The following is an 8,815-nucleotide window of genomic DNA, read 5'->3' as shown; positions in this document are numbered from 1 at the left end:
TTACATCCTGTATTATACCCCAGAGCTGCACTCACTATTCTGCTGGTGCAGTCACTGTGTACATACATTACTGATCCTGAGTTACATCCTGTATTATACTCCAGAGCTGCACTCACTATTCTGCTGGTGCAGTCACTGTGTACATACATTACATTACTGATCCTGAGTTACATCCTGTATTATACCCCAGAGCTGCACTCACTATTCTGCTGGTGCGGTCACTGTGTACATACATTACATTACTGATCCTGAGTTACATCTTGTATTATACTCCAGAGCTGCACTCACTATTCTGCTGGTGCAGTCACTGTGTACAAACATTACATTACTGATCCTGAGTAACATCCTGTATTATACCCCAGAGCTGCACTCACTATTCTGCTGGTGCAGTCACTGTGTACATACATTACATTACTGATCCTGAGTTACATCCTGTATTATACCCCAGAGCTGCACTCACTATTCTGCTGGTGCAGTCACTGTGTACATACATTACTGATCCTGAGTTACATCCTGTATTATACTCCAGAGCTGCACTCACTATTCTGCTGGTGCAGTCACTGTGTACATACATTACATTACTGATCCTGAGTTACATCCTGTATTATACCCCAGAGCTGCACTCACTATTCTGCTGGTGCAGTCACTGTGTACATACATTACTGATCCTGAGTTACATCCTGTATTATACTCCAGAGCTGCACTCACTATTCTGCTGGTGCAGTCACTGTGTACATACATTACATTACTGATCCTGAGTTACATCCTGTATTATACCCCAGAGCTGCACTCACTATTCTGCTGGTGCGGTCACTGTGTACATACATTACATTACTGATCCTGAGTTACATCTTGTATTATACTCCAGAGCTGCACTCACTATTCTGCTGGTGCAGTCACTGTGTACAAACATTACATTACTGATCCTGAGTAACATCCTGTATTATACTCCAGAGCTGCACTTACTATTCTGCTGGTGCAGTCACTGTGTACATACATTACATTACTGATCCTGAGTTACATCCTGTATTATACCCCAGAGCTGCACTCACTATTCTGCTGGTGCAGTCACTGTGTACATACATTACTGATCCTGAGTTACATCCTGTATTATACTCCAGAGCTGCACTCACTATTCTGCTGGTGCAGTCACTGTGTACATACATTACATTACTGATCCTGAGTTACATCCTGTATTATACCCCAGAGCTGCACTCACTATTCTGCTGGTGCAGTCACTGTGTACATACATTACTGATCCTGAGTTACATCCTGTATTATACTCCAGAGCTGCACTCACTATTCTGCTGGTGCAGTCACTGTGTACATACATTACATTACTGATCCTGAGTTACATCCTGTATTATACCCCAGAGCTGCACTCACTATTCTGCTGGTGCAGTCACTGTGTACATACATTACTGATCCTGAGTTACATCCTGTATTATACTCCAGAGCTGCACTCACTATTCTGCTGGTGCAGTCACTGTGTACATACATTACATTACTGATCCTGAGTTACATCCTGTATTATACCCCAGAGCTGCGTTCACTGTTCTGCTGGTGCAGTTTCGGGGTGTAGGATGCGGGGCAGGAGTTGACCCTACACGTGTTGTCTTGCTGGGGACACTGTAACATCAGACTCTGAGCAGTGAACGTGAAATGTTTCTATTCCAGTAATTCTCCGCGTCCCCTGGTGTCATCCTATCCTGGGCTGTTATGTAAAAACGTCCCTCAGAGCCCGATAATAACTTGCGCTGGGTGACATGTCAGCGTCTCTCCTCGCTCAGCCCCTGACAGCTGATGAGAGGGATGGAGATTTATGAGGATTAATGTCTCAGGGCTGAGACCTTGGAAAGAGCAGGAGGTCAGGCTCTGCACATGGAAACAACAGACTGGAGCAGCCATCAGTGCTGTCATTAAAGGCCGCGCGATGATGAATGGGAGAGGAAAGTGACTAAGGCCACGGTGGTGGCTGTCATCTGTGGCCTTTGCAGTTGCAGCATAACATGAGTGGCCGATTTTGTGCCATAGTGGACATTACTGCAACTATTCACCCCAAACTTCTTCTTCAGCATTATTTCTAATGTGTTACATTTTACTGAGGTTTTCCATCCTAAATAAGTTGACACCGCCACCGATCACCATAATAATGGATTTGTGTGCGCATTCGCGACCTGCTGAACCATTGACCTCTTTCTGCCTGACTTCTTCTGGCCAGGGGAGAATAGATGACACAAGCCCCCCTGTTTTGGCAGTCAGTGGGGGTCCATCGGTGTGATCCCTCCGATCTAACAATCATTACCTATCCAATAAATAGGGGCCAACTTGTTTAGGCTTACAGTTATATTCCCTTAGGCAAACATACCCCGAAGACTAAAGCTGACCATTCACTTTAGGTCTATTCCTCCCGACCTCCTAATTACATGCACGCTCGGTTTGGCGAAGAGTGCATGGTTCTCAATCAGAAGGTGGGAATAATCTGCTGCCAGGTTCCTCTTGTCACGATTTTCTTGAAAAACCCAACAGCCTGATCCTTTAGTTCCCCTCCTGGGAGTTACCTTCGGCAGATTCCATCATACATGAGATGGTCGGTCATCTGGTCCTGCAGAAATTAGTGGATGCGGCGGTCATTATTCTAATTGTGTGGCCACCACTTAATGTGGCCTTTATAATATTGGTGTCTCATCTTGCACAAGAGCCTTTGGCCACCTCAAGCATCAGGGTCCCCTAACACTGTGTCCATGACATACCATGGAGGTCCCTGCTACGTTCCTGTTGGCCGTCCATCATCCTGTGTGGGTTGATTCCTTTCCATTTGCCATAGTACACTTACGTCACCCCCTATGATTGGGTTTCTCCAACTAGAGATTGAGATCTCATGTGGTTCTGGACAGAGGAGTGAAAGGTGATCACTTGGTCTCGTGCCTGGGTATCTTCACGATTTCTCTCTGGCCCAAGATGGCAGAAGAAGAGTCAACGCCATCGAAATGTGGAGCTGGAGAAGGATGTTATCAAGACCATGAATGTCAAGAAGAACCCACAAATCAATCTTGGATCAAGTCAAGCCAGACATGTCACTGGAGGCAAAGGATCACCAAGCTACGACTTGTCTACTGTGGACACATCATATGAAGAGAGCAATCACTGGAGAAGACAGAAGTACATCATGGTCGGAAGACAAGGTGAAGAGGAAGCCTAGAAAGATGATGGCTGGATACTATCATGATAATGGCGGAGAAGACCCTGGTGGACCTATCTAGGCTGCACAAGATCAATCTCCTTATAGAACATTCATCCATCAAGCTGCCATGGCTCGAGATTGAATCAAAAGCTGTTCAATAATAATAATAACCTGGCCAGTATTGAGGGACGTCTCTCCATGTCCAAAGTCAGATCAGGGGGGATACTATCCCCGAAGGTAGACTATAGCCCCTTCTCTACATCATGGTTCTGGTGCCAAACAAGGTGATCAGAACGTCACTTTGTGCCCCCAAAATGGTATCACTAAAAACAACAGCACAAAAATGAAAATTGGCCACATCCGTAAAGGGACAGGCTCCTGTCGCTTCTCTCCGCACCAGGCATTGGAGAATTTTTGCATTGTTTCTTTTGCACTGCTGTGAGATCCCACTAGAGGTCTCAGCACAACCTTTCCGGGTGGAGGATTAACCTGACTGAGGAATGGAGGAACAGCAGCGGCGGCCCAGATCCCAAATGTTACATAAAAGGAAGAATCCTGAAATGTAATGATGTTTTATAAAGAATTATCAAGGTGGACAGACAAAGAAGAAGCAGAACATTAGAACTCAGCCATGGTGGACCTCTCATAGAAAACTTGTCCTATGTCAGAAGTATTGATCTGTGGGGGTTCGGGTACAGAACGAAAAAGCGAAGAAATGTGTCGCCGCTCTTTCAACCCAAAAATTAAAAAGTTATGACTCTCAGAATGTGTCGACTAAGGACAATTTTATTTTTTGCAAGTTCTTTGATAGTTCTTCTTTAGTCTCCAAGGAAACTAATTCAAAATGTAAAAAAAAGTATAAAAAAGAAAACATTTTGAAGTTTAAATCACTCCCCTTTTTAAACGTAATTAGCAAAATCTAAAAAAAAACAAAAAAAAACACCTATCATATGTGGCATATTGCTTCCTGTGTACCTGTCTGAACTAATAAAATATAAACATATTTATCCCATTCCATGAGTGCCAAGATTGAAAGAAAAATCTAATTGGCATAAGCATTTTTTGGGGTACTGTTCATCCCCCCCCCCCCCAAAATGGAATAAAACTAGATCAGAAAGCCTTGTGAGAAGGTTTATGAAAATGAATGTTTTAAGCTGTATTTAGTGATAAAATCGTGAATGTGTGATTTGTTTGGCTGCTTTCTTGCTGAAGGGAGCAAGTTTACCTTTTCAAATGGTGTATAGTGTGTGAAAAAGCAATACAAGTTTACAAATTTGTTTCCATATGTGACTCACCATTTGTGTATGTGGGGAGAAGTAATCACCGAAAAAGCAGTGCATGTATACAAATGTGTTTCCATATGTGACTAACCATGTGTGTGGGGCGAAGTAATCACCAAAAAAGCAGTGCATGTTTACAAATGTGTTTGCATATGTGACTCACCTGCAGTGAAGCGTGCAATTCTCCAATGTGCCTGAAATAGACTGGGCAAGCACTTGAGCAATCTGGAAAGACCCCAAAGCAAATAATTGGATTTGTTTGTGATGTCTGTAAGCAGCTTTGTGGTAGTGTACTCTGTGGTAGTGTGCTGCCACCTGCAGGTAATTTGACCTTTCAAATGGTGTATCATTTGATTGTTTGAGTGGAGTATGAACGGAGCAAGTGTGCAATTCAATAGGCAGTGCATGTTTACAAATGTGTTTGCATAAGTGCCTCACCTGCAGTGAAGTGTGCAATCCTCCAGTTTGGCTAAAATAGGCTGGACAAGTAGTTCGGCAAGCTGGAAAGCCCCCAAGGCAAATATTTGGATTTGTTTGTGATGTCTGTAAGCAGCTTTGTGGTAGTGTGCTTTGGGGTACTGTGGTGCCACCTGCAGGTCATTTTTACTTACTGCAGATTTATGAAAATTAATGTTTAAACTTTTGTGATCAAATCGTGGATGTGTGGTTTGTTTGGCTATTTTCTTGCTGAAGGGGGCAAGTTTACCTTTGAAATGGTGTATCATTTGTGCGTGTTGGTGGAGTATGAACGGGATGCAAAGGAATCACCGAAAAACAGTGTTTAGAAATAATAGAATAGATGGGCTCAAATGCTAGGAAGCTCAAAATGCAAGTCAGAAAAAATAAAAACAAAGAAATGAAAGAATGAATTCATCGCCTAGAAGTTAAAGGGGTAGTACCATCTCCAAGATCCTATTCCAATATGTAGTAGGTGTAATAATAATAACATTAGCAAATACCTTCAATTAGAAATGTAATATAGTTCTCCTGATTAGCTGTTTCTTACCTCTTCTGCAGGGTATTCCGGTACCTTAGGTATTCATGGTTACGTCAACTCATATAAACACAGGTAGTTGCCAGTCGTCGTAACCATGGTTAACTAAGCCCCTGTACATGAAGTACGTGACATAGCTAATCAGGAGAACTATACTACATCTCTAATTGGAGGTATTAGCAAATATTATTATTATTATTATTATTATTATTACACCTCCTACATATTGGGATAGTACCTTGGAGATGGGAATACCCCATTAATGGAAGTGTATCAGTTTTTGCAGGTTCCCTTTAAGAGTGACAATGCCAGACACTACAGGGGTAGTGCATTGCACTAGGTTGTCACCTGACTCCTGCTGCACCGGATCCTAGGCAAACAGATGTGGATGGAAATAAGAATGTCCTAATAGGTAAATACAATGATAAATGTATATAGATATATTTTATTTTTTTTACATGGAGTACCCCTTTAAGTAATCCTGTTTGTATTCGGCTGGCTGTTAATTGCAGTGTAGAGGCACTTCTCCCCATAATTACTTAGTATTCTCGAGGAGCATACCTCTCCCGCTAATCTTCTCCGGGTCTCGGTCTCTTATTTTTCTTGTTACAGACGCATTCCACCACAATCTCTTCTACAAATAGCAATCTAATGTATCTCAAGGAGGTATGAAAATCATAATTCGATCTTCTCCGGGTCATGACTTGACATCCGGGATTTTTATAACTCTATGTGTGATAATCAGGCACTTGGGCCCTTTTGAGGTTTGGAAAAGAAAAAAGTTCAATTTCGCAGATTAAGGTAAAACGTAGTTACAAAAGCGGGAGACATTTCGATAGGAGACAGTTGAAATCAAACGCCGCCCTCCTTCCTATTCGAGACCAAAAACAGAACGATCAGTCAGACTTTTATTCGACACGGCGGAAGATTATTCTCGGAAGATCTTAAGAATTCTTTCAATAGTTTTTTTTTTTAACGGGACTTAAAGAAGACCTGTCGCCAATTTAAAAGTCATCCGTTTTTGTTCCGATTTTATTTCCTCTGCTCCACTTAGAATTCATTTTTTTTGTGTTTTTTTTATGTAAATCCATCACACAGTTCAAGAGATAGGGTTTTTTTTAATTTAGTGCTATTTTTGTGGTGTTTACTAAGGGGGGTGTGGCTCACAGGGTAATTATGCAGAGCAGCCTAAACACACACCCCAGAGGATCCTGAGATAAAGAACATAAAAATTAGCACTAACTATAAAGGACCGTTTCTTTGGAACCATACCTTGGATTTTTGGATTTAAAAAAAACAAAAACAAAAAGGAGATTTCTAAGGGGAGCAGTACTAATAAAGTAAGAGAAAAAAAATGGTCACTTTTGGCATGGTGAAAGGTCCTTTTTAAAAAGGCAGAAATCCCTTTTAATACACCCAATTAGGGGGTGTGATGGTGTGATATGTTATGTGGATGTCATTTTTTGTATATTCCTATTTTTAACAATTCCAGTTATTTTCATAGTGTTTTTCTTATTACATTGTAAGTCTACAGCCTCACTGTATCTGTCTCTTGATGACCCCCTGTAGTGCATTAATCCCTAAGGCCCTTTGTTCTCTTCTGGGGGGCCTGGAAACCGCCTCAACTTGTTTGACTTTCCCTGGACAAGGAAGGGGGTCAGGGGGAGAACAGGAGCTGGGCAAGTCAGTTCCGGAGTGGACAGGATTGTGTACAGACAGCACTTCAGAGAGAGAAGGACCCATTTTTATCCTCTGGTGCTAGAGTTTTGGAATTTCGTTTCCCTGGACATTTTATCCTGTTACTGGACTGCATTCTTATTCTGGACTATCTTATCCTTTGCTTTGTGTGGTGGACTGAATATGGACCTTTTCGTATTTTTGCCTGAATAAAGGTCTTGGAATTGTTCACTCTTCGCTTGCTCTGTTGATTGTGTGATACCAGAGAAGGACCCCGTGACATGGGGGATTAGGAGTTATTAGGGGTTGTGGGGTATCCTCTGTTGAGGATCCTCACCTCTTGACCAGACTGGAGAGTGGTTACTAATTCATCCCTCGTTCTAGAGGGACCGTTCCTGTCCTACATTACACAGACAACTAAAGATGAGCGGCCAGTTGGAGCCATTTTGACAGACACCAAGGGCCGGGAAGCGATTAATAAAAAATGTAATTCTCTTCTCTCTTATCGGTCCTTCCCATAGCTGTCCTACTACCACCGTTCCTGAGATTAGCTTCTCCTCTCTCCTGTCCGGCCGCTGATGTTCTCCACTAGGCCTCTGCATGTAGGGCGTCATTGATGGTAATCCATTAGTCGAGTCCCACATGACAGCGTTGGGTCTAGTGAAGGAAGATAACGCTCAGGAAAGAAGGTGGGAGAAGACAGAAGTGGAGGACCGGAGACAGGAGAGGTAAGAGGAAGGCAGAGGACATGTAAGAATCAGATTTTTTTAACTCCTTTCCAGCAGATTAGATTTGCAATACAAATCAAATAATTTCGAGTGCCTCTGCTTATTAGAATTTTGACCAATTCTCTCATCTCTGCAAACGGACATTGTGTAATACCCGATTTCTCCTGTGGGAGTGCTGCAGAGATGCAGAACACTTTCTCATAGATTGCGGCTGATCATTACGCTACACTATAAAGACACTTAAAGTCAATGGTCCTTATCAAGTACAAATTGTCCATATTCACATTAATGGCCTATACTAGGTTCTTTAAGGAGTTTTTCCTGACTCCCCCCCCCCCCCCCCCCCCCCAGTAAAACTACATGCTTGAAAGCAAAGAGTAAGTACATTGTTTTTAGATACACTACCGCCAGAATATTTCAAGGCCTTTAGATTAAAAGAAAAAAAATCAGAAATATTTCAAATTTCACACTGGATGCTACAATGTTTAGCATAGACTGATTTGAGCTTTACTGTATAGACTATACATGGTGAGCGGAGTCATCACATTATTATTAACAGGTAGGAGAATTAATGACGGCTTTATTCTACGGTTAGAGACCTCGATAAGACGAGATGATAACACAATACACACAGATAAGGCTCAGCACGCAGCTCTCTCACAGGTCTCTGATATTAAAGGGAAGGGCTGTACTCCATCACTTTCTGGAAACTAATTATTCAATCACATTTCTGAGACTCCCATTCACTGTGCAAGTCTGACTATAGTGAGAGGGTCTCAGAGGTTGGACTTTCACTGATCAAGTAGATTCCACCTATCCTGCGGTAGCACAAATACCTCTTAAAACTAATATATATATCAGAAGACAAATCTAGAAATATTCAAAATTTCACAGTGGATGCTACAGCGCACAATAAAGACTGACCATATTTGTACTGTATAGAATAGGACAC

At 42.2% G+C, this 8,815-nt stretch overlaps 1 long non-coding RNA gene across 1 annotated transcript; it reads left to right on the top strand.

Moving 5' to 3' along the window:
* Nucleotides 1-5,451: 5,451 nt before the first annotated feature.
* Nucleotides 5,452-7,364, top strand: LOC141078872 (uncharacterized). Its single transcript, XR_012228128.1, has 2 exons — nt 5,452-6,124; nt 7,028-7,364. It is a non-coding gene; the product is annotated as an uncharacterized lncRNA (long non-coding RNA).
* The last annotated feature ends 1,451 nt before the right edge of the window (nt 7,365-8,815 follow it).

The sequence above is a fragment of the Dendrobates tinctorius genome, unplaced genomic scaffold (genome assembly GCF_039654945.1).
Source record: "Dendrobates tinctorius isolate UK_male_01 unplaced genomic scaffold, ASM3965494v1 ptg000612l, whole genome shotgun sequence".
NCBI classification, from domain to species: domain Eukaryota; kingdom Metazoa; phylum Chordata; class Amphibia; order Anura; family Dendrobatidae; genus Dendrobates; species Dendrobates tinctorius.
The sequence above is the reverse complement of the archived record's forward strand: the minus strand, read 5'-3'. Positions and strand labels throughout refer to the sequence as shown.